Source organism: Pseudophryne corroboree, chromosome 6, assembly GCF_028390025.1.
Source record: "Pseudophryne corroboree isolate aPseCor3 chromosome 6, aPseCor3.hap2, whole genome shotgun sequence".
Lineage (NCBI taxonomy): Eukaryota > Metazoa > Chordata > Amphibia > Anura > Myobatrachidae > Pseudophryne > Pseudophryne corroboree.
In genome coordinates, this window is record NC_086449.1 from 775243106 (window position 1) to 775270353 (window position 27248).

The 27248-nt window shown below is 47.8% G+C and overlaps 1 long non-coding RNA gene across 1 annotated transcript in view; it reads right to left on the bottom strand.

Annotated features, from left to right (window-relative positions):
* The window catches only part of LOC134935705 (uncharacterized), a 61463-nt gene extending 42048 nt beyond the window's left edge, over positions 1-19415 (bottom strand). The window contains exons 1-2 of the long non-coding RNA XR_010180353.1: positions 19374-19415; positions 15375-15497 (exon numbers count right to left, since the gene is read on the bottom strand). This is a non-coding gene — a long non-coding RNA (uncharacterized LOC134935705). The remainder of the gene's footprint in view (positions 1-15374; positions 15498-19373) is intronic.
* Between the last annotated feature and the right edge of the window lie 7833 nt (positions 19416-27248).

Here is a 27248-nt window from a genome sequence, read left to right on the forward strand (position 1 = left end):
CAGTACAGCCAGTGTGACAGGAGACTCCCAACTGCCGACCCCCACCCCACCACCGCAGGACACTGTGGCCCACGGGAGGGACAGTCCCAAAAATATGGGACAGTTGGGAGGTATACCCAGGGGTTAAAGTGGGGGGGGAACAAGGTGGAACGGAGTTCCACCACCCTTAATGGTAGGGGGAACTAGTTCCACCACCTCCATTGCCCTGCACAGTAAAAATAAGATTTTACTTACCGGTAAATCTATTTCTCGTAGTCCGTAGTGGATGCTGGGGACTCCGTAAGGACCATGGGGAATAGACGGGCTCCGCAGGAGACAGGGCACTTTAAGAAAGAATTTGGATACTGGTGTGCTCTGGCTCCTCCCTCTATGTCCCTCCTCCAGACCTCAGTTAGAGAAATTGTGCCCGGAAGAGCTGACAGTACAAGGAAAGGATTTTGGAATCCAGGGCAAGACTCATACCAGTCTGTTACGCACACCAGTGCTAACAGGAGTATACCGGTGTATGAACAGAGAGGGAAGTGAAGCAAACGAACTCACAGACAGTATAACATAACATACACAGGAGGTGATGGAATAACTAATAAACACAAAGTGAACGGAGAAGCCCAAAGGCTCAGGAATTGGGTGTCTCCCTAGTGTCAGGAATGCTCAGATGGAATAGAGCGGACAATGAAGCGAGGTGTAGTGATTTAACATGTGGAGCACCTGAAATGATGTTGCTAAGAGCAACAGAAAAACCCCCAAAGGGTTACCAACGGGTGTGGGAATAAACTCCTTGGTCAGAGATAGAAATATAGACACAAGGAGAGTATCCACAATCCTAACCCCCACTTGCAGGGCACAGGTTCAGCTTACTGCCACTAAACTGACACCTGGACGCCCTGCACAGTGAGGGAGGATTAAGCAAGCAGGTCTGAGAGTACAGCCGCAAACCTGCTGGGTTCACAGAATAGCAAAAGAACCCCAGCAGGTCAAACAACTGACTCCAGTCTTACTGCTAGGTCCGGATTGGCAGAATGAAGTACCGAATCCCAAGGCCTATTCGCAGTAAGCAACAAGTAAATACAAAGTCACACAGTACTAGCTAACTCTCTGGAACTGACTAACAAACAAAGATTCAGCAGCATTTGCCTAGCCTGAGAGGATGGTTTATATAGCAGGTGCTGTCCACGCCCCACTCAGACCTCACAGACTGTGAGCACAAAACCAGCGCCGGATTCCCTGCCGTGCACAGAGCCTGTAACCACTACACAGTAAAAACCCGGACCGGAGTATCAGCTGCGCTCAGGTTACTTCGCTAACACTTGCCTCCCGGTTGCCATGGCGACGTGGCAGCACAGAGCAGGAGATCCTAACAGTACCCCCCCTCTGACGAGGGGTCAAAGAACCCCTACCACCGGGTTTATCGGGGAACTGCGAGAAGAAAGAGCGTATCAGTCTGGGGGCATGAAGATCACAACTGCGCACCCACGACCGCTCCTCCGGGCCATACCCCTTCCAGTGCACCAAAAATGACAGCCGACCCCGAACCATCTTGGAGTCAAGAACCCTTTCAACCACAAACTCCCTCTGACCCCGTATCAGAAGAGGAGAAGGTCTTCCACTGGAAGAAGGATTACTAACCGCCAGTTTTAAAAGGGAACAATGAAATGTTTTATTGATACCCAATGAACGGGGCAGATCTAACTGAAATGCCACCGGATTGATAACCCTGGTGATCTTATAAGGGCCGATGAACCGGGGGCCTAACTTATGAGATGGCTGTCTCAACTTCAAATTCTTGGTGGACAACCAGACGAAGTCTCCTAATTTGAAGCTGCAGGGTCTTCTCCGCTTATCAAAAACCCTTTTGGTCACTAATGACACAGACACAAGGGCTTTCTTCATTTTCCTCCAAATACCCCTAAGGACCGAAACAACAGAGGAACCACCAGGCGTGGAATCCAGGGGGTCAAAAGAATTGGCCTTAGGATGATGCCCATACACACAAAGGAAGGGAGAGATCCCTGTAGCAGAGTGAGCCGCGTTGTTATAGGCAAACTCCGCCATGGACAGATGAGCAACCCAGTCAGTATGACACTTGGAGACATAACACCTGAGGAACTGCTCCAAGGACTGGTTCACCCTCTCAGTCTGCCCATTAGACTGTGGATGGTAGCCTGACGACAAGCTCACAGAAATCTGGAGATCAGAACAAAATGCCCTCCAGAATTTGGCCACAAACTGGGATCCACGGTCAGAGACCACATCAAGTGGCAACCCGTGGAGGCGCACAACATGCTGCATAAATAACTCAGACAGGCGTCTGGCCGATGGCAACCCAACCAGTGGAACGAAATGCGCCGTCTTCGAAAACCTGTCAACGACAACCCAAATGGCTGTCATCCGAGGATTTGGGCAAGTCCACCACAAAATCCATGGAAATGTGGGTCCATGGCTTAGACGGAATAGAGAGTGGATGTAATGGGCCGACAGGAACCCCTCTAGGAGTTTTATTTCGGGCACAAACGTCACATGCCCGAACCCACTGATCCACATCCCTAGCCACCGAGGGCCACCACACCGCCCTAGACAGCAACTCCCGAGTTTTGGCAATACCAGGATGCCCTGCCGACCTCTTGGCATGGAATTCCAGGAACACTCGCTGTCTTAACCTAGGAGGCACAAACAAGAGACCTACCGGAAGGTCTGGAGGAGCCTGCTCCTGTGCTCTAAGGACTAATGACAAGAGGTCCTGGGTAATGCCCACTTTAATACATGATGGGGACACAATGGGCAATGGCTCCTCGGTGGTCTCTTGAACTGGAGCAAAACTCTGCGAGAGCGCATCAGCCTTGTTTTTTGACCAAGGGCGATATGTTATCAAAAAATTAAAGCGAACAAAAAACAAAGCCCATCGTGCCTGCCTGGCATTGAGCCGCTTCGCTGACTCTAAATATGCCAGATTCTTATGGTCGGTGAGAATTGAGACCACAAACTTAGCCCCCTCAAGCCAGTGTCTCCACTCCCCGAGTGCATCCTTTATAGCCAACAATTCCCGGTTACCCAAATCATAATTCATCTCGGCAGACGAAAATTTACGGGAAAAGTAAGCACAGGGATGAAGGCGATTATCAGACACCCCCATCTGAGAGAGCACTGCCCCAATACCTATCTCAGAGGCATCCACTTCTACCACAAAAGGACGCTCTGGATCTGGGTGTCGCAGCACCTTGGCCGAGACAAATGCCCTTTTGAGACGGGCAAAGGCCGCTTTGGCCTCACAAGACCAGTGAGCAACATCCGCCCCTTTCTTAGTGAGTGCCACCAAGGGGGCCACTACAGACGAAAATCCAGCGATAAACCGTCTATAAAAATTCACAAAGCCCAGAAAACGCTGAAGCGCCTTCAAACTAGTGGGCTGCACCCAATCCAGGACTGCCTGTACCTTAGAACCCTCCATTTGGAAACCTTCTGAGGAGATAATATACCCTAGAAATGCGATTTGCTGGACTTCAAACTCGCACTTCTCCAGCTTCGCCCCAAGCTGGTGGTCTCTGAGTTTCTGGAGGACTAAGCGTACATGCTTCCGATGTTCCTCCAGGGAATGAGAGAAGATTAGGATGTCATCTAGATAAACAACTAAGAATCTATCCAAATATTCCCTGAGCACATCGTTCATGAATTCCTGGAAGACTGCCGGGGCATTAGAGAGCCCAAAAGGCATCACCAAATATTCATAATGCCCTGAGTGGGTATTAAAGGCAGTCTTCCATTCATCCCCCTCTCTTATTCGGATTAGATTGTAAGCACCGCGTAGGTCAATCTTAGAAAAAATGGTGGCAGTACGAAGCTGGTCAAACAAAACCGAAATGAGAGGCAGTGGGTACGAGTTTTTAATCGTGATACTGTTCAATTCCCTGAAGTCGATGCAGGGTCGCAACGAACCGTCCTTTTTACCCACGAAGAAGAACCCCGACCCAACTGGGGACTGTGAGGGTCTGATAAATCCCTTAGCCAAGTTCTCCTGAATGTACTCTGCCATAGCCTGAGTCTCAGGACGTGACAGGGAGTACAACCTGCTCTTGGGAAGCTTAGCATCCGGCAACAAATCAATGGCACAGTCATAGGGGCGATGGGGAGGTAGTACCTCCGCAACTTTTTTGGAGAACACATCCGCAAAATCTACATAACATCCTGGCAATCCTGGCAAACTTAGCTGCGAAAGCCTGACTGGAAGGCTCAAGCAACTCCTGAAACAATCACTACCCCAACTAAGAATCTCCCCAGAGACCCAGTCAAATTGAGGGTTATGGGCCCTTAACCAGGGTGACCCCAAAACCAATGGGGCAAAAGAACAGACAGTCACATAAAAAGACAATTTTTCAGAGTGTGTGGCTCCAATAAACAAAGGAATTTGGCTGATGCAAGAGGTAATTTTACCCTGGGACAATGGTTCCCCGTTTAACCCACAGATCTCAATCTCTGATGCCAAAGGTACTGAGGGAACAGAGTGTTCCAGGGCGAATTGACGGTCCATGAAAACCCCATCGGCCTCACTGTCAACAAAGGCCTCAGTCTTGACAGTTTGACCGAGGATCTCCAAAGTCACCGGAATGAGAAAAGTCTTTTTGGGAAATTCTGACTTCTGGCCTGACAGGATATTTCCCATCACCCTCAGGCCCTGAAGTTTTCCGGTTTTTCTGGGCATGATACTACAACATGACCTTTATTCCCACAGTACAAACACAAACCCTGCTGTCTCCTCCGCGTCTTCTCACGCGAGGAGAGGCGGGTAGCCCCAATCTGCATAGGCTCCTCGGAATATTCCTCAGAGTCTGAGGTTCCCTTGGGAAAAAAGGAAACTGCGGTCTCCCTTTCAAGCCTACGCTCTCTCAGCCGTCTATCCACCCGGATGGATAACTGCATGAGCTGATCTAAGCTATCAGGCGAGGGATATTGTACCAGTTGGTCCTTTATCTGGTCAGAAAGGCCCCTTCGGTACTGGTTCCTTAGGGCTGGGTCATTCCACTGGGTATCATGAGCCAACCTCCGAAACTCCGTACTATAAACCTCAGCTGGCCGTCGCCCTTGCTTAAGAACCGTAATCTGAGCCTCGGCTGAAGCCATCTTGTCAGGGTCATCATACAAAATGCCCAGTGCCGTAAAAAAAGCATCAACACTTTTAAGCGACGGACAGTCAGGCTGTAACCCATATGCCCAGACCTGTGGGTCTCCTTGTAGCAAGGAAATCACCATGCCCACCCGCTGAATCTCCGACCCAGAAGACTGGGGCCTAAGCCTGAAATATAGCTTACAGCTCTCCTTGAAACAAAAGAACTGCGAGCGATCTCCAGAAAAACGATCCGGGAGATTTACTTTCGGCTCCTTAACCCCTGAACTTGCCGCTGCTGCTGCGGGAGCTCCGCTAGCGGCCTGCGGGGTGTTCATTTTAATGGACATCTCATTAAATTGTCGAGTCAGGACCTGCACCTGATCGACCACCTGTTGCAAAGTATTTTGAGGGGTATGCTCCATATTCCCACAAAATTTCACCAGGAGTAGGGCTGCTGAATATGTTACACACACCAGTGCTAACAGGAGTATACCGGTGTATGAACAGAGAGGGAAGCGAAGCAAACGAACTCACAGACAGTATAACATAACATACACAGGAGGTGATGGAATAACTAATAAACACAAAGTGAACGGAGAAGCCGAAAGGCTCAGGAATTGGGTGTCTCCCTAGTGTCAGGAATGCTCAGATGGAATAGAGCGGACAATGAAGCGAGGTGTAGTGATTTAACATGTGGAGCACCTGAAATGATGTTGCTAAGAGCAACAGAAAAAACCCCAAAGGGTTACCAACGGGTGTGGGAATAAACTCCTTGGTCAGAGATAGAAATATAGACACAAGGAGAGTATCCACAATCCTAACCCCCACTTGCAGGGCACAGGTTCAGCTTACTGCCACTAAACTGACACCTGGACGCCCTGCACAGTGAGGGAGGATTAAGCAAGCAGGTCTGAGAGTACAGCCGCAAACCTGCTGGGTTCACAGAATAGCAAAAGAACCCCAGCAGGTCAAACAACTGACTCCAGTCTTACTGCTAGGTCCGGATTGGCAGAATGAAGTACCGAATCCCAAGGCCTATTCGCAGTAAGCAACAAGTAAATACAAAGTCACACAGTACTAGCTAACTCTCTGGAACTGACTAACAAACAAAGATTCAGCAGCATTTGCCTAGCCTGAGAGGATGGTTTATATAGCAGGTGCTGTCCACGCCCCACTCAGACCTCACAGACTGTGAGCACAGAACCAGCGCCGGATTCCCTGCCGTGCACAGAGCCTGTAACCACTACACAGTAAAAACCCGGACCGGAGTATCAGCTGCGCCCAGGTTACTTCGCTAACACTTGCCTCCCGGTTGCCATGGCGACGTGGCAGCACAGAGCAGGAGATCCTAACACAGTCACACCAATCACACCGTATAACTTGTGATAAACTTACCCAGTTAACAGTATGAACAACAACGGAGCATCAGATCCACCCTGATGCAACCACAACATAACCCTTATTTAAGCAATAACTATATACAAGTATTGCAGAAGAAGTCCGCACTTGGGACGGGCGCCTAGCATCCACTACGGACTACGAGAAATAGATTTACCGGTAAGTAAAATCTTATTTTCTCTAACGTCCTAGTGGATGCTGGGGACTCCGTAAGGACCATGGGGATTATATAAAAGCTCCCAAACGGGCGGGAGAGTGCGGATGACTCTGCAGCACCGAATGAGCAAACACAAGGTCCTCCTCAGCCAGGGTATCAAACTTGTAAAACTTTGCAAAAGTGTTTGAACCTGACCAAGTAGCTGCTCGGCAAAGCTGTAATGCCGAGACCCCTCGGGCAGCCGCCCAAGAAGAGCCCACCTTCCTTGTGGAGTGGGCTTTTACTGATTTTGGAAGCGGCAATCCAGCCGCAGAATGAGCCTGCTGAATCGTGTTACAGATCCAGCGAGCAATAGTTTGCTTTGAAGCAGGAGCACCCAGCTTGTTGGATGCATACAGGATAAACAGCGACTCAGTTTTCCTGACTCTAGCCGTTCTGGCTACATAAACCTTCAAAGCCCTGACCACATCCAGCAACTCGGAATCCTCCAAGTCACGAGTAGCCACAGGCACCACAATAGGTTGGTTCATATGAAAAGATGACACCACTTTTGGCAGAAATTGTGGACGGGTCCGCAATTCTGCCCTGTCCATATGGAAAACCAGATAGGGGCTTTTATGTGACAAAGCCGCTAATTCTGACACACGCCTAGCTGAAGCCAAGGCTAATAGCATGACCACCTTCCACGTGAGAAATTTTAACTCCACGGTTTTGAGTGGCTCAAACCAGTGTGACTTCAGGAAACTCAACACCACGTTAAGATCCCAAGGTGCCACTGGAGGCACAAAAGGGGGCTGAATATGCAGCACTCCCTTTACAACGTCTGAACTTCAGGAAGAGAAGCCAGTTCTTTTTTAAAGAAAATGGATAGGACCGAAATCTGGACCTTAATGGAACCCAATTTCAGGCCCAAAGTCACTCCCGACTGTAGGAAGTGAAGGAAACGGCCCAGCTGCAGTTCCTCCGTAGGGTCATTCTTGGCCTCACACCAAGCAACATATTTTCGCCATATACGGTGATAATGTTGAGCCGTCACATCCTTCCTAGCCTCTATCAGCGTAGGAATGACCTCATCCGGAATGCCTTTTTCTGCTAGGATCCGGCGTTCAACCGCCATGCCGTCAAACGCAGCCGCAGTAAGTCTTGGAACAGACAGGGCCCCTGTTGCACAAGTCCTGTCTTAGAGGCAGAGGCCACGGGTCCTCTGTGAGCATTTCTTGCAGATCTGGATACCAAGTGCTTCTTGGCCAATCCGGAACAAAGAGTATTGTTCTCACTCCTCTTTTCCTTATGATTCTCAGCACCTTGGGTATGAGAGGAAGAGGAGGAAATACATAGACCGACGGGAACACCCACGGTGTCACCAGTGCGTCCACAGCTATCGCCTGAGGGTCTCTTGACCTGGCGCAATATCTCTGCAGCTTTTTGTTGAGGCGGGATGCCATCATGTCCACCTGTGGCAGTTCCCACCGACTTGCAATCTGCATGAAGACTTCTTGATGAAGTCCCCACTCTCCCGGGTGGAGGTCGTGCCTGCTGAGGAAGTCTGCTTCCCAGTTGTCCACTCCTGGAATGAACACTGCTGACAGTGCGCTTACGTGATTCTCCGCCCAGCGAAGAATTCTGGTGGCTTCTACCCTCGCCACCCTGCTCCTTGTGCCGCCTTGGCGGTTTACATGAGCCACTGCGGTGATATTGTCTGACTGAATCAGAACCGGTTGGTCGCGAAGCAGGGTCTCCGCTTGATTTAGGGCGTTGTATATGGCCCTTAGTTCCAGGATGTTGATGTGAAGGCAAGTCTCCTGCCTTGACCACAGCCCTTGGAAATTTCTTCCCTGTGTGACTGCCCCCCACCCTCGGAGGCTTGCATCCGTGGTCACCAGGACCCAGTCCTGAATGCCGAATCTGCGACCTTCGAGAAGGTGAGCACTCTGCAGCCACCACAGGAGAGATACCCTGGCCCTGGGGGAAAGGGTGATTAACCGATGCATCTGAAGATGTGATCCGGACCACTTGTCCAGTAAGTCCCATTGGAAGGTCCTCGCATGGAACCTGCCGAAGGGAATGGCCTCGTATGATGCCACGCTCCTTCCCAGGACTCGAGTGCAGTGATGCACTGACACCTGTTTTGGTTTTAATAGATTCCTGACCAGCGTCACGAGCTCCTGAGCTCTCTCTATCGGGAGATAAACGCTTTTCTGGTCTGTGTCTAGGATCATGCCTAGGAGAGGCAGATGAGCTGTAGGAACCAGCTGCGACTTTGGAATATATAGAATCCAGCCGTGTTGCCGTTACACTCCCAGAGAAAGTGATACGCTGTTCAGCAACTGCTCTCTTGATCTCGCTTTTATGAGGAGATCGTCCAAGTACGTGATAATAGTGACACCTTGCTTCCGCAGGAGCACCATAATTTTCGCCATTACCTTGGTGAATATTCTCAAGGCCGTGGAGAGACCAAACGGCAACGTCTGAAATTGGTAATGACAATCCCGTACCGCAATTCTGAGGTACGCCTGATGAGGTGGATAAATGGGGACATGAAGGTATTGTTAGGCGCCGGGGTCCGCGATGTCCTCGCGGCCCGGCGCCTAGCAACTAGGGACGCCAAGCGTGCTAGCCGCCGGGTCCCTAGCAATGCTGGGACGCCATGCGTGCGTAGCCGCCGGCTCCCTAGCAACGCAGGGACGCCGGGCGCGATGAGCCGCCTGGACCCTAGCAACGGGGACGCCACGGGTGGACCGCGTTCCCCGTTGCAGGGTCAATTTAGTACACACACACACTTATCTTCTGGGCGTGCAGCAGGGCAGCTGCACAGCATTTAGAGCAATCGGACTCTGAACATCTGATTGGAGGACTCTTTGTTAAATACTTTCTCAGTGCTTCACACAGACGCCGGTAATAGCTTCCTGCATGCTGCTTAGGTTTGCTGAACGTCTGTTCCAGTCCTGCTGTGTCCGGTCATTCCTGTCCTCAGAGTTCCTGAATCTTGGAGTTGTCATCTCATCCCAAGAAGTCTTCTGGTCCTCTATTGTCCGCCACGGTCGCCAGAGATTCTCGTGCGGTGTTCGTGAGTTGCGGCTCTGCCGTGTGCTGCGGCTCAGCCCGCTTTATTTTGTATTCTGTTTCGGAGCATTTGCGGAGGGTTCCGCTTCCACAAGTCCTCTCCGGAACTCGGCGGTGCCGGGTAGGAGAGTGGACAAGTGGATATTTTGGTTGTCCTTTTCCCTGGCGGTTTCTCCGCACATATTCTAGTTTTAAGTTAGCTTGTAGCCCCTGGCTTTGTTGCTGAGTTAGAGGGCCCCTTGTTATCACCCTGTCTCGGATTTCCCTTTGTCCCCATTAAGACCTGAGGGGGCATCGGAGTTGGGCAGACGTAATCCGCCCTTCAAACGCGGCTGCCATGGGCTCAAGCAACCATAGTCTCGCAAGGGATTTCTGACAGCACGGGCGAGACAACGGAGTTAGGGCTCCAGGGGCTATTTTCCATTCCTGCTCCCTTTCCCAGCATTACGTTCCAGTGCTCAGGTCCTTGTTATAAGATCTCCTCAGACCAGAGTGCTGGAATCATAACAGGTATGCATCCTTTAATTCCCGAGTCACCATAAAATCTCCCCCTTTCAGGCTTGCAATGACCGCTCTTAGCGATTTCATCTTGAACTTTAACCTTTTCAGGTATATGTTCAGGGATTTTAAATTCAATATGGGTCTGACCGAACTGTCTGGTTTCGGGACTACAACATGTTCGAATAATAACCCCCTCCTTTTTAAAGGAGGAGAACCTTGACCACCACCTGTTGAAGATACAATTTGTGAATTGCAGTTAACACTGTTTCCCTCTCGTGGGGGGAAGCCGGCAGGGCCGTCGGTGAGGGGGCATCTTCTCAAAGTCCACCTTGTATCCCTGAGACACAATATCTATTGCCCAGGGATCTAACAGGGAGTGAACCCACTTGTGGCTGAACTTACGAAGGCGTTCCCTCAACCGGGCCTAGCTCCGCCTGTGGAGCCCCAGCGACATGCGGTGGATTTTTGTGGAGGCCGGGGAGGACTTCTGTTCCTGGGAACTAGCTGTGTTGTGCAGCTTCTTTTCTCTGCCCCCGCCTCTGGCAAGAAAGGACGCACCTCGGACTTTCTTGTTTCTTTATTCGAAAGGCTGCATTTGATAATGTCGTGCTTTCCTAGGCTGTGCAGGAATATAAGGCAAAATATCAGAATTACCAGCTATAGCTGTGGAGACCAGGTCTGATAACCCTTCTCCACACAATCCTCAGCCTTCCATATGCCTCTTAAGTCGGCATCATCTGTCCATTGCATATTCTACAGGACACGTCAAGCAGAAATCGACATAGCTTTGACTCTAGGACCCAGTATACTCATGTCTCTTTGGGCATGTTTTATATATACATATCTCTTAAGACAGCATCTTTAATATATATATATATATATATATATATATATATACATATATATCTATATACATACTAGGGTCTCAATCTCTGCTGATAAGGTACCTGTCCACGCTGCCACAGCACTATAAACCCATGCTGACACAATCGCCGGTCTGAGTAGTGTACCAGAATGTGCACGCTATCTGCAGGATCCCTGAGAATAGCTGTTACGTCAGGGCTACCTTTTGGGCAAACGTGACACCCTAGGGGAAGATTCCCATCATATCCTGGCCCTAGTGAGGAAAGGATACTCCCTGAGAATTCTTTGTGGGAAACTGCAGTCTCTTGTCTGGAGATTCCCGCTCTTTTTCATCATGAGAGGAGGGAAATTTACCTCAGCTTTCTTCCCCTTAAACATGTGTACCCTTGTGTCAGGGACGGATGAGTCATCAGTGATATGCAAATCATCTTTTATTACAATAATCATATATTGAATACTTTTCTGCCATTTTGGCTGTAACTTTGCATTATCGTAGTCGACACTGGAGTAAAACTCCGTGTCGATATCAGTGTCTATTATTTTGGATAGTGAGCATTGAGAGACTCTAAAAGTCTCTGCGACATAGGGACAGACCTGGGTAGATTCCCTGTCTGTTCTCTAATCTTTTGTGCAATAAATTCACCTTAGCACTTAATTACACATATCCAAACAGGTGTCGGCGTTGTCGACGGAGACACCCTCTCACACACATATTTGCTCCATCTCCTCCTTAGGGGAGCCTTTTACCTCAGACATGTCGACACACACGTACCGACACACCACACACTTAGGGAATGCTCATCTGAAGACAATTCCCCCATAAGGCCCTTTGGAGAGACAGAGAGAGAGTATGCCAGCACACACCCCAGCGCTATTAACCCAGGAATAACACAGTAACTTAATGTTAACCCAGTAGCTGCTGTTTATATTGATTTTTGCGCCTAATTATGTGCCACCCCCCCTCTCTTTTTACCCTCTTCTACCGTGTAACTGCAGGGGAGAGACTGGGGAGCTTCCTCTCAGCGGTGCTGTGGAGAAAAAACATGGCGCTGGTGAGTGCTGAGGAAGAAGCCCCGCCCCCTCGACGGCGGGCTTCTGTCCCGCTTTCATGTACAATTTTGGCGGGGGCTCATACATATATACAGTGCCCAATTGTATATTATGCAAACTTTTGCCAAAGAGGTCTCTAATTGCTGCCCAGGGCGCTGCCCAGGGCGCCCCCCCCCCCCCCCCCCTGCGCCCTGCACCCTACAGTGACCGGAGTGTGTGGGTTAGTGTGGGAGCAATGGCGCACAGCTGCAGTGCTGTACGCTACCTCATATGAAGACTGGAGTCTTCTGTCGCCGATTTCGAAGTCTTCTTGCTTCTGTCACCGGCTTCTGTCTTCCGGCTCTGCGAGGGGGACGGCGGCGCGGCTCCGGGATCGGACGACCAAGGGTGCGATCCTGTGTACGATCCCTCTGGAGCTAATGGTGTCCAGTAGCCTAAGAAGCAGGACCTATCTTCAGAGAGTAGGGCTGCTTCTCTCCCCTCAGTCCCACGTAGCAGAGAGTCTGTTGCCAGCAGATCTCTCTGAAAATAAAAAAACCTAACAAAATACTTTCTTATAGCAAGCTCAGGAGAGCTCACTAAGTAGCACCCAGCTCGTCCGGGCACAGATTCAAACTGAGGTCTGGAGGAGGGACATAGAGGGAGGAGCCAGAGCACACCAGTATCCAAATTCTTTCTTAAAGTGCCCTATCTCCTGCGGAGCCCGTCTATTCCCCATGGTCCTTACGGAGTCCCCAGCATCTACTAGGACGTTAGAGAAACCTGCCCTATCACCTACATCAATAGATGATGCAGGCGGCGCTAGTGTTACTGATGAGCTGCAGCCACCTCCTTCTTCCTCAGGTCCGGGTGGCTTCATGGTCCTCCTCCATTTACAGCCCACCTTTCCTGGTACTGACACATGCTGTGTCTGTTGGATAGCATTCATCTCCTCCTCAGGTACAAATGGCTTCATTTTCCAGCACGACGTATGTTATATCATGCTGTCACCGCTGTTGAAGTGAAGAAGAAACATGAAGAGGAGCAGACTCTGTGCATCTTGAAGACAAGACAAGAGCGGACTGGAGGAACAAGATAGGTGGGAGGACACAGGCGGTGAGCTGCTGGAGTGACAGAGGTGAAATGTGTATAAGGGGCACTACTGTGGGCAATATATGTATAAGCAGCACTACTGTGGTCATTATGTTTAAGGGGCACTACTATTTTGGGCATTATGTGTAAGGAGCACTACAACTGTGGTCATTATGTGTAAGGGGCACTACTACTGTACTGTGAGAATTGTGTATAAGGGGTGCATATAAGGGGCACTACTGTGTGGCATAACATGTATAGAGGGTACCATTGTGTAGTGCAATGTGAATAAAGGGCACTACTAAGTGACGTAACCTGAATAAGGGGCATTGCTATGTGGTGTAATATGAATAAGGAGCACTACATGTGGTGTAATGTGAATAATATTGTGCTACTAGTGTGGTGTGATTGTGTGTGTGTGTGTGTGTGTGTGTGTGTGTGTGTGTGTGTGTGTGTGTGTATGTGTGTGTGTGTGTGTGTGTGTGTGTGTAGGGGAAGGGGGGCGGGTGGTAAGTGGTGGCGTAAATGAGTTCCTCCACCTCTCCAGGACCACTTTAAGCACTGGGTATACCAAATGTTCCAAAGCCTGGAAAAAAAAAGTATATGTGATGGGACGATCATAGCCGGCCATAGGCATAGGCAAACTAGGCAATTGCCTAGGGCATTTGATATGGCTAGGGGCATCAGCAGCTTCTGCTGATTAAAACGATATGCGGCATGCCTATATTCTGTGTATAGCATTTCATATGCAGATACAGCCACAGTCTCACACAGTATATAGGCATGCTGCATATCATTTTAATCAGCAGAAGCTGCTTGTGTATCTTAGCCACATAGCAATGCAAATAAGATGCATTTTCATAAAACAAAGGTACCCAACGTTAGCATTGAGGCAAGATTTATGAGTACACATCTGTATCCAAGCAGAGGCAGAGGTCACAGTATTAGTGGCAGTGTGAGTGCTGTGTGCGAGTCGGTTGGTTGTGCAGTAGTGTTCGGAATATGTGTAAGGAGCATTATGTGTGTCATGTAAAAATGCATTAATAATGTGCAACATATGTGTAAGGGGCACTATGTGTGTCATTATGTGTATAAGGGCATTAATAATGTGCAGCATATGTGTAAGGGACATTATGTGTAAAAGGGCATTAATAAAGGTCATAATGTGTAAGGCGCATTATGTTTATAAGGACATTAATAATGTGTCTCATATGTGTAAGGGGCATTACTCTGTGGCATTAAGTGTATAAGGTGCTCTACTGTGTGGCGTTACGTATAGAAAGGGCACTACTGTGTCCTCTAATGTGAATAAAGAGCAATAGGGTATGGTGTAATGTGAATAAGGAGCAATTCAGTGTAATGTAATGTGAATAAGGGGTTCTACTGTGAGGAGTAACGTTTATAAAGTAAAGTGATACTACTGTGGGATGTAATATGAATTATGGACACTATCGCATGATCAAATGTAAATAAAGTTGCAGTACTGTGTGGCGTAATTGGAATTGGGGTTACTATTGTGTGGCCATGCCCCTTGCCAGCAAAAACACACCCCTTTTTGGGCTGAGCGCCAAATGTGCGAACTGTTCCTATTTAAAATATAGGGGGTACAAACACCAAAGTAAGGACTGCTATGAGTGAGGGGTGATGGTGCTGAGAAAGAGGTGCAAGGTCAGAGGCGGAACCAGTGGTGGTGCTAGGGGGCACCAACCAAAATCTTGCCTAGGGCATCAAATTGGTTAGGGCCGGCTCTGGGGACGATGTATGGGCACAAATCCTTTTCCTGTTAACCTGACTATGATATGTTAACTCTTCTTACACATATCCTATTTATAAATGTTGCAACACAATCATGGAAAGAAACAAGTGTTACATTATTCATCACAAAACAGCACAATGAAGAAATAATGAAAGTTTGGTTCCCTTTGATAGCACAATTACTGATACTAGACCAATCCATTCATTGCGGAGCCTTTTAGTCAAAGCTACACTTCTATAACAATAATGATCTGCCTGGAAAGTGTCACGATATAATGAAACCAGGTGTTCTATGGCTCTTTGAAGATTGGGAATATTAATACAGACTGAAAAGATCAGATTTAACTGCATAGGATGTGAGAGCCTCATTAACGTGAAAGATCACTTAGTTTAAATGGTTATCATAAGTATAATTACCGAGTCTTGTCTGTGCAGCAGCCTTTTCATGCATTATGCAACATTCGTGTTGTCAAAAAATCAAAGCGATCTGCAGAAATCTGAATGAAGCAGCTATCCAAATATTTTTGATGTGAAAGTCACCTAGGTTAAATTAGAACAATAAATTATATTACAAAGCGCCGCTGTGACATTTTCAGATATAAGCCACGCTTGTAAAATAAATTGCTCAGTGTTAAACTGCTGCAGCTCTGTAAATCCCTCCTTCTCCTCCCCAAAAAGGTACAGTATTAGCTCCAATGTACTAAGCCTGGGGGCGGGACGTACTGAAGTCCGAGTTCAGAGGTCGTGCAGCAGGATGCCAACCGAACTTGGATTTTGAACAAGGCATGGTTTATGGGGTTCTGCACCCCAGGCCCAGATCTAGAGTTAGGGACTACCAGCATCAGAAGAGCCTAGTCTGGGCCTGGTGGCTTTATCATTCATTTTTAAATGTATGTAACTAAGGGGGTAATTCCGAGGTGATCGCACAGAAAAACTTTTTGCTGCCCGTGCGATCAACTAGACGCCGCCTATGGGGGGGTGTATTTCTGCATAGCGGGGCTGCGACCGCTTGTGCAGCCCTGCTATGCAAAAAAAGTTTCCTGTAAAAGAAGACCAGGGTAAGAGTTACTTACCCTGTGCGATGGATCCAGCGATGCAGGTCCCGGAACTGATGTCAGACATCCGCCCTCCGAGCGCCTGGACACGCCTGCGTTGGACTCACCACTCCCCGAAAACGGTGAGTTGTCGGCCGGATCCGCCTTCCTCCTGTCAATCTTCTTGTGGTCGCCTGGTGATGGCCGTCGCCGGGCAACGACATGCCTGCGCAATGCGGCCGCTACGCATGTACAGTTCAAATCCGATCGCACAGCTGCGAAGAAGCGCAGCGTGCGGTCGGGTCACAATGACCCCCTAAGACCTCTAGATTTCTATTACTTTTTTATATATATATATATATATATATATATATATATATCACTCACAGTGATACGTCCAAATGTTCAGCGGGTATTTAACATTACTTACCTGTCCGGCTAGGTCCAGTGGTGTCGTCTTCATCGGTGGTTTTCTCTACCCACTTCCTGGCAGCCTATCACCGGTGGTGACAGGTTGTTCACTAATACGCATGTGAGATGGCTGTCTGTGACTGCGCAGCGCACATCCACCTGGGGGGTACTCAGCAATGCCTGGGAGGCTTCAGCGGTGCTGAGAAGGCTGTTGCTGAGTCCCCATTGCCGGCTATATAACCGCTGATGGCCAGAGGCGGATTGGCCATAGGGTTTACAGGGAAGATTCCCGGTGGGCCGACGCACCCGCGGGGCCTGTTTTGTTTGAGGACATGTGGTCATTTTTATAGACATAATGAATAAGATGCCAAATAATTTGCCTATATGAAAATGACTTTGCCACTTAGCCTGTGATTGCAGATGATCTAGTGTATGCTCTGTCTGCCTGCTTGGCTGACATATAAGATTGAGTGAATAGTGATTGGGATACGCGGTTGGTGTAATAAGCAAGAAAATACTGTATATCTTTCTAAAGAATGATATAGTTTCCTAAATTCTGAAGGTGTATCATATAATGTGCTCATAATATTTAATTTTATTTCTTTTTAACTTCCCCCTTGATGCTGGACATGCCCACTATCTGGAAAGTCTTGGGGGGAGGGTGCTGCTGCCATGGCCCATGGCTAGACCTTACACCTCTGGTGCTGCCCATGTGGGGCCACTAGTACAAATTTTTCCAGGGCCGCTTTTTGTTCCCAATCCGCCCCTGCTGATGGCTATAGACAGAGCCGGCCACAGGCATAGGCAAACTAGGCAATTGCCTAGGGCATCATATTGGTTAGGGCCGGCTCTGGCTATAGATAAAACTGAATGTTTGGGAAATATGTATGTCTTAAGCCGGTACAGTACATAAAACCATGAACAGATATAAACTTGAATAATAGTAGCCTGATACTCAATGAAATCTACTTTGCTACAGTAAAATGTTAATTGTTACTAAAACTCCTGTTGGCTCTATTTACTATGGGCAAGTGATAACTGAGCTGTTCTGTCACCACTTATCACATTAACTGATAGTCTTGGTTAACCCTAATTTGCCAAGAAAATGTAACCAGGGTGTGTGAAACTCAGTTCTCTGGCAATGTTCGCAGACATCGGTACGAGTACACTTACCCATGGCTCCCCCTACATTGTTAACGATTGAAAATTCCTGTCACTATATTCATATTAGAAACAAGATAAATATGCAAAGCAGTTTGTAAAAAAAAACGTTTTGCCTCATTCTTCATTTGTCCCTGACAGTTCACCTCTCTTAAGTGTACTCACGGTTATCCCAAATACAAATTAATTAATACTTCATAGTTGATAAATTTAGCTTAATGCTACATTATAGATACAGAGTGGAATGGCCGTCCGCAGTATCTTGATGCAGAAGCAAAAGTCGTAGATTGTTTAATGGGAACTCCAAACTACTACTTTTGATTCGGATGGAAACCTCTGTGAAATGACATGTTCTGCTGGGATCAGTACGAAATCCCACCGGACGGGATCCCGGCGGTCGGAATACCGACACCGGGATCCTGACTGGCACAATCCCAACAGGGATGCGAGCGCAACGCAGCCCCTTGTGGGCTCGGTGCCTCGCTACGCTTGGCACACTAATTTATTCTACCTCTATGGGTGTCATGGACACCCACAGAGGGAGAATATGTCGGGATTGTGCCGGTCGGGATCCCGGTGTCGGTTTTTCGACCGCTGGGATTCCGTCCGGCGGGATCTTGAACGCATCCCGTTCTGCTGTGATATTTAGTCAATCATTACTATATAGAGGTGGCTGGCTAATTTTCCACATACTGTACATTATTGTATTTCCATTGTTCCACTTGCCCTTGAATTGGGATACGGTCATTAGGTCGACACCACTTAGGTCCACCACTATTGGTCGACATGCATTAGGTCGACATGGTCATTGGGTCGACGTGTACTAAGTCGACAGGTCAAAAGGTCGACATGAGTTTTGTTTTTTTTAAATTACATTTTTGAACTTTTTCATACTTTACGATCCACGTGGACTACAATTGGGAACGGTAACCTGTGCCGAGCGCAGCGAGGTACGTTACCCGAAGCATGGCGAGCAAAGCGAGCCATGCGAGGGGACACGGTGCACTAATTGAGGTTCCCCGTCACTTTACGAAGAAAACGACACCAAAAAAAGTAAAAAAAACACACCTCATGTCGACCTTTTGACCTGTCGACCTAGTACACTGCGACCTAATCACCAGGTTGACCTAGTGCCAAAGGCGCAGCGTGGAGACATGACACCCGGAGCAGGGTCATGTCACGGCGCCCCCAGCCACCACCACACACACATACATACATACATACATACATACATACATACATAGATTCACACACATTTAGGCACAGACATACATAAACACACAATTACAGTATACACAGATATATACACACCCAAATATACACAGACATACACATATGGTTGTGTCTATGTTGCCTTCGTGCTAAGGACCTGGACGTGACAAAACGAGAGGGCAGGAAAGCACTTCCGCCCTTACAGCATCTAAATGTCTCCTTCATTTTCCGATCGTTTGGGGCAAATTTATTTCTCTATGCAGCATTGGACGCTCGCCACGCATCGGGCTCGGTGTCTCGCTCCGCTCCGCTTCGCTCGCCACACTTTACTATTCCAAATAGATTGTGACATGGACCCAGGGGGTTATGGGAAAGGTCCTTAGCGCGAAGAGAATCTAGACGCTACCATACACATATACACACAGACATACATAAACACACATACTCACACATACTGTATACAAAGATATATAAACACAAACACACACATACATGTATGCACATAGACATATTCACACACATTTACACACAAACACATACACATTAACACACAGTATACACAGACATAAACACACAGTATACACACAGTAATTCTCACCAAGAGGACAGCAGCAGAGCAGCTCCTCGTTCCAGCCTGGAGGGGCGGAGCTTCTATGTGATTGACAGGTTGGACCTCCGTGGGTCGAAGGAAAGGACTGAGAAAAGGGAAGGGGTGGCCATCACACTGCCTGTATGTTCCAGATCACTGAATGCAGATCCCTGACAGCCAGGAAAGTTCTTCTGACAAGCATTCAAACTTCCCCTCTTCCCTAACAACACACCACACTGCACTGCACTGCACTGCACTGCACTGGACTCTCTGCACTGTGCAATCAGTGATCTGCAACATGCAGGCAGTGTGGTGGCCACCCCTTCCCTCTCTTCTAGTCATCTCCTCCTACCCCTGTCCGAGATCCCGGCTTTCATCTGTGCAGTGAGCCAGGTGCCTGCTGTCCCCAGCGGTGCCTGGAGCTCAAGCTCCACTTGGTCCACCCTCCGTACGCCCCTGCCTAGTGCCCCTGTCAACCTAATGCATGTCAACCAATAGTGGTCGACCTACTGACTGTCGACCTAAGTTGTTTCGACCCATACCCCTTGAATTCACCACTATCCTACTCTAGCTTTACAACTGCTATTGGTCTTTTTAAATGTGCTGGGAATTAATTTTCAGTAGACACCTGGATTATAAACTTTATGACGATAAATCAAACAATTTTCAAAAGTATCTATCATACAAACTCATATGGAGGCACTGAAAGGCTCCGTATATAACGCATGGCAATGATGCCATTATTCTCCGCAAGCCATGAAAATGGGACATTATACTGTAGTTACTGCTGTTCTGAGTCTTGTATCTGTGCCTACACTTTTGTAAAAATATTTTTTTGCATGATAAAATGTAAACTGTAAATTTTTTAATATGCAAAACCTTTAAAACAACCACTTTTAACAAAAGGGCATATGATGGGAGTTGTCCGCTGTGACCTTTCAAAAAGTATGACGGTTAAGATGGGTACCACAAGAGATGTAACAAATACCGCACTGCAGAGGCACTGCATGGGGGTGGTTGTGGTGTTATCAGCTGAAGAAAACATGGCAAAAAAATAACATTCAATGATTTTCCACTGGTCACATGCTCATTTTTTTTACAGAAATTGTGGTGTGTATTTAGTACTGTTGATATTATCTACAGAATAGCGCTCAGTGTTGGGTGAGTATCTGCGTAGGTAGCAAGGAATAGGCTACGGCCCAACAACAAATGCTCCACTCTCCCTTATTAACTCACATAATACAATGTAACCTTTAGAAACTTGTGGTTAACGCTATTGGTTACTGTCTTACTCTCCCATATAGACAACGGATAAAAAAGACATGGAGCCATCGGAAAACATAAGCCATATTAGCAGGGTGTGGCGAACTGCATCGCCCCCGATCCCTTCGCATACATGTTTAAACCCAAATGAAACATATTTGTAACTTGACGTTTCCAGTCCTTTGCAATTTGCTAACTGTAGGCCTAATTCAGACCTGATCGCATCAGCAAAATCTTTCTCTAATGGGCAAAACCATGTGCACTGCAGGGGGGGCAGATGTAACATGTGCAGAGAGAGAGAGTTAGATTTGTGTGGGGTGTGTTCAAACTGAAATCTAAATTGCAGTGTAGAAATAAAGCAGCCAGTATTTACCCTGCACAGAAACAATATAAACCACCCAAATCTAACTCTCTGTTACATCTGCCACACCTGCAGTGCACATGGTTTTGCCCATTAGAGAAAGATTTTGATGCTGCGATCAGGTGTGAATTAGGCCCTGTGACTGACAATAACCAAAGCTGGTCAGACATATGTTTTCCAGCAGATTGTCTACCTGTTATCTATCTTACAGATAGCAAAACTGTGCAACGTGGGCTGATCACAAGGATGTAACATACCACTGGTAGAGAAATATTGAAGGGATTAAATTTGGTTGTTTAGTAAGTCTACAGTAACTCTTTTTCAATAACATTATTTATATAAAACATTTTGGACCTGTCATTCGTCGGTCCACTAGTGTCAGAATTGGGGATGGGAGCCTGATGTGGGAGCTGGGGGTGTGGTATAACACATAGAAATTAAAAGATAGTCATTAGGTAGACACCATATGGTCGACAGTCAAAATATAGATAGGATCAAAAGTCAGACAGGGTCATAAGTCAGACACACAAAAATATTTTTAAATTTTTTTTGTGTTTTTAAACATTTTTAACTCAAATTTGGTGAAATTCGTCCCCTCGCAGCCTCGCTACGCTCACCATGCTTCGGGCTCCACTCCGCTTCACTCGCCACAACTTTACTAAAAGGTAATAGTCTGTGACATGGATAGTAAATGAGGCAAAAGTTATAAAAACCACAGAAAAACAAAAAAACTTTTTTTTTTGTCTGACTTAAGACCCTGTCGGACTTTTGACTGTCTGACTTTTGACCCTGTCTGACTTTTGGCCCTGTCTGACTTTTGACCCTGCCTGACTTTTGACTGTCGACCATATGGTGTCTACCTAATGACTGTCTATCTTTTAACTGTCTATCTATAGACTGGAACCCGGGAGCTGGACTGGAAGGTCGATGTACGAAGCTGGGAGGCATTATTAGGCTTCTCCGCATACAGGGCCTGATTCACGTTTGTAAGTAAAGCAAATAAAAAGTAAACAACTGGGCAAAACCATGCTGTACTGCAGGTGGGGCAGATGGAACATGTGCAGAGAGATTTAGATTTGGGTGGGGAGTGTTCAAACCGGAACCCTGACGCACACTGTAGGCATGCGGTCCAGAAAGAGTGTGTTGCATCAGGTGAAAAGGGTGTGGCCTCATGTGGGGGGTGTGGCCTCACAGCACAGACTGTGTTTGTAATTTTGAGGGCGTGCCCAATACTCCCTGAGGCTCACCTCCCTACACTGCATAGAGAGTCACTGTTCTACTTAACAGAGCAGCGGGTGATCAAAGGCTATCCCAACCTATCCCCCCAACCCCCCCTTTCCCACCCACGGGACACTGAGACCCACAATTGGGACAATGGGACAGTGTCCGAATAGCAGAATCGGGACAGTTGAGAGGTATGAAATTGCAGTGTAAAAAAAAAAACAACAGTTGTGGGCTGCATGCAAAAGTAACCTGTATTTTTCCTGCACAGAAAAAAATATAAATGTATAAATGACAACATGGTTTCTTCCACACACAAAGTTACTTGCTTTTTTTGCTTTACTCAGGCCCAGAGACAGACAAGGCTTGGAACTGTAGAGTGGACTCTGAAAATTAGAGACATTGGGCTGGAACTAGTGTTAGAACAGTGTTAACTTACAACAGACTTGGACAGGCTATGCCTCATAATATATGAGAACTAGGACCGGGCTGGAACTGGTAATATGTGCAACAAATGCATCGGGTTGGGACCAGTAGAAAAGTGTACCAAGTGAGCCAGTCTGGGACCAGTAATATGTGTACCAAGTGAGCCAGTCTGGGACCAGTAATATGTGTACCAAGTGAGCCAGTCTGGGACCAGTAATATGTATACCAAGTGAGCCAGTCTGGGACCAGTAATATGTGTACCAAGTGAGCCAGTCTGGGAACAGTAATATGTGTACCAAGTGAGCCAGTCTGGGACCAGTAATATGTGTACCAAGTGAGCCAGTCTGGGACCAGTAATATGTGTACCAAGTGAGCCAGTCTGGGACCAGTAATATGTATACCAAGTGAGCCAGTCTGGGTCCGGTAATATGTATACCAAGTGAGCCAGTCTGGGTCCAGTAATATGTGTACCAAATGAGCCAGTCTGGGACCAGTAATATGTGTACCAAATGAGCCAGTCTGGGACCAGTAATATGTGTACCAAGTGAGCCAGTCTGGGACCAGTAATATGTGTACCAAGTGAGCCAGTCTGGGACCAGTAATATGTATACCAAGTGAGCCAGTCTGGGTCCGGTAATATGTATACCAAGTGAGCCAGTCTGGGTCCAGTAATATGTGTACCAAATGAGCCAGTCTGGGACCAGTAATATGTGTACCAAATGAGCCAGTCTGGGACCAGTAATATGTATACCAAGTGAGCCAGTCTGGGACCAGTAATATGTGTACCAAGTGAGACAGTCTGGGACCAGTAATATGTATACCAAGTGAGCCAGTCTGGGTCCAGTAATATGTGTACCAAATGAGCCAGTCTAGGACCAGTAATATGTGTACCAAGTGAACCAGTCTGGGACCAGTAATATGTGTACCAAGTGAGCCAGTCTGGGACCAGTAATATGTGTACCAAGTGAGCCAGTCTGGGACCAGTAATATGTGTACCAAGTGAGCCAGTCTGGGACCAGTAATATGTGTACCAAGTGAGCCAGTCTAGGACCAGTATTATGTGTACCAAGTGAGATAGTCTGGGACTGGTAATACATATCCTCCAACTGTACCTTTTTAATCGGTACAGTACCTTTTTTTTATGGTCTGTACCGATTTTTGGCTCTCCAAACTTCCATTGAAAGTATAGGAAAAGGGGCCCCTTTACCCGTGACCACGCCCCTTTTTCTAATTTGTACCGATTTTTATGTCTAAAATGTTGGAGGGTATGGTAATATGTATACCAAGTGAGCCAGTCTGGGACCAGTAATATGTGTACCAAGTGAGCCAGTCTGGGTCCGGTAATATGTATACCAAGTGAGCCAGTCTGGGTCCGGTAATATGTATAGCAAGTGAGCCAGTCTGGGTCCAGTAATATGTGTACCAAGTGAGCCAGTCTGGGTCCGGTAATATGTGTACCAAGTGAGCCAGTCTGGGTCCGGTAATATGTGTACCAAGTGAGCCAGTCTGGGTCCGGTAATATGTGTACCAAGTGAGCTAGTCTGGGTCCGATAATATGTGTACCAAGTGAGCCAGTTTGGGTCCGGTAATATGTATACCAAGTGAGCCAGTCTGGGTCCAGTAATAGGTATACCAAGTGAGCCAGTCTGGGTCCGGTAATATGTGTACCAAGTGAGCCAGTCTGGGTCCGGTAATATGTGTACCAAGTGAGCCAGTCTGGGTCCGGTAATATGTGTACCAAGTGAGCCAGTCTGGGTCCGATAATATGTGTACCAAGTGAGCCAGTCTGGGACCAGTAATATGTATACCAAGTGAGCCAGTCTGGGTCCGGTATTATGTGTACCAAGTGAGCCAGTCTGGGTCCGGTAATATGTGTACCAAGTGAGCCAGTCTGGGTCCGGTAATATGTGTACCAAGTGAGCTAGTCTGGGTCCGATAATATGTGTACCAAGTGAGCCAGTTTGGGTCCGGTAATATGTATACCAAGTGAGCCAGTCTGGGTCCAGTAATAGGTATACCAAGTGAGCCAGTCTGGGTCCGGTAATATGTGTACCAAGTGAGCCAGTCTGGGTCCGGTAATATGTGTACCAAGTGAGCCAGTCTGGGTCCGGTAATATGTGTACCAAGTGAGCCAGTCTGGGTCCGATAATATGTGTACCAAGTGAGCCAGTCTGGGACCAGTAATATGTATACCAAGTGAGCCAGTCTGGGTCCGGTATTATGTGTACCAAGTGAGCCAGTCTGGGTCCGGTAATATGTGTACCAAGTGAGCCAGTCTGGGACCAGTAATATGTGCAGGGCAGCCATCTGGGGGGACTTCAGGGACTGGAGTCCCAGGCCCTCATAGAGAGCAGCCAATACTTGGAGAGCTGCAAAGCAGCGCAACAACAGTAGGCTGTAACATCACATAGGGGTGGAGGAGTATGGCAGAATCTTTTTTTTTTTTTTGGGGGGGGGGGGGGGGGGTAGGCCCTGTCTATTTTGTCAGTCCCGGGCCCCACAATTTCTGATGGCAGCCCTGAATATGTGTACCATGTGAACAAGTCTGGGACCGTTAATTTGTATACCAAGTGAACCCCGCTGGGACGGGTAATACAATGAAGGGATTGGCCTGGGGCTGGTAATATGCGTAGCAACTAGCAAGTGAACAGGGCTGGGACCAGTAATATGCATTACACGTGAACCAGACTGGGACCAGTATTATGCAACTGATGAACCAGCCTGGAACCAGTAATGCGAAAACTGGATCTAAAAGGAGGGACACCACACTTGAAAGGCACAGAGTACAGCTGAACCAGGAGGGCGTCTGTAGGAACAACATTGAACTGGCAACTGGCAGCAGCCCAGGAAGCACTTAAATGGGGTCTACACATTGTTCCAATTTGTTGGTAGGATCAGCTGAGCAAAAGCAGTGATTCCATTGGTGGATGTGCTGTAAGATGATTTTTCCAAAATGACGGCACCCATGTGATGGAACCGGCAGCATCTAACATAGGGGGTCATTCCGAGTTGTTCGCTCGCTAGCAGATTTTAGCAGCATTGCACACGCTAGGCTGCTGCCCTCTGGGAGTGTATCTTAGCTTAGCAGAATTGCTAACGAAAGATTAGCAGAATTGCGAATAGAAAATTCTTAGCAGTTTCTGAGTAGCTCGAGACTTACTCCTACACTGCGATCAGCTCAGCCCGTTTCGTTCCTGGTTTGACGTCACAAACACGCCCTGCGTTCGGCCAGCCACTCCCCCGTTTCTCCAGACACTCCCACGTTTTATCCAGGCACGCCTGCGTTTTTCCGCAAATCCTCCCAGAAAATGGCCAGTTTCCGCCCAGAAACACCCACTTCCTGTCAATCACACTCTGATCACTTCAACGCTGGAAATTCTTCGGTCGGACTTGAGTAAATCTACTAAGTTTTGAGCTAAAATACTTAGCGCATGCGTACTGCGTACCATGCGCATGTGCATTTTCGCCTTAATCGCTCCGTTGCGAAAATCGGCAACGAGCAAACAACTCGGAATGACCCCCTTAATGCTGGGAGCTATTATGCAGAAGGAGACACAAAAAACCAGCGGGCTTCAGAAAACCTCACAGAGAGGCGGGAGTAACAGCGCTGTGGTAAGTATCATGGTTTGGACCCCCGGATCGGGACAACTAGCTAATATTCCCCGCGTTGCAGGGTTTTTTCCTATTCCTCTACCCCATCTTACTTCCTTCCTCTCTCTCTCTCTCGCCCTCTTAAACTATATCTCTCTCTTTCACCCCCTCTTCTTCACTTCTCTCTTTCCTTCTTCCTACCATTTGTCTCTTCACCTCTTCCTCCCATCTTTTTCCCTGTTCACTTAATTTCTCTCTCTCCCCTCTTTGCTCTCTCATCCTTCCTGCCATCTCGCCCTCTTCCTCCCTGTCTCTCTATATCTTCCTCCTATCTCTCTCTCTCTCTCTCTCCCTCTTCCTGCCATCTCTTATCTCCCTCTTTCTCCTACATCACTCTCTCATTCTCTTCTTCCCATCGCTTTCCCTGCCACTTCTCCCCTTTTACCCCATCTCTCTTTTCATCTCTTCCTCCCTGTCTCTCTATATCTTCCTCCTCTCTCTCTCTCACGCTCTCTCTCCCTCTTCCTGCAATCTCTTTTCTCCCCCTTTTCCCCATATCTCGCCCTCTTCCTGCTATCCCTCCCCTTAGACCCCATCTCTCTATTCCTCCCCTCTCTCTCTCTCTCTTCCTCCCAGTCTCTCTTTCTCTTCCTATTTCTCTCCCTCTTCCTGCCATGTATTTTTCCCCTTTCCTCAACTCTCTCCCTCTTTCTGCCATGCCTCCCCTTACACTCCAATCTCTCTGTTCCGCTCCTCTCTCTCTCTCTCTCTCTCTCTCTCTCACTCTCTCTCTCTTTTTCTCCATCTTCCTGCCATCTCTTTTCTCCCACCCTGCTCCTCCCATCTCTCTCTTCCCATATTCTCACTAAAAGCAGTAGCTAGGGGTGGGGATTTGATATCTTCTCCGCCCAGAAGGGTGGGGGGGGAAGGGGAACTGGCTCAGGACCTTCTCCTCTATTGAGTGGCTGGGGAAGATTAGATTTGGGTGGGAACTTCTATTCTGGCGTCGGCCAGAATAGAAG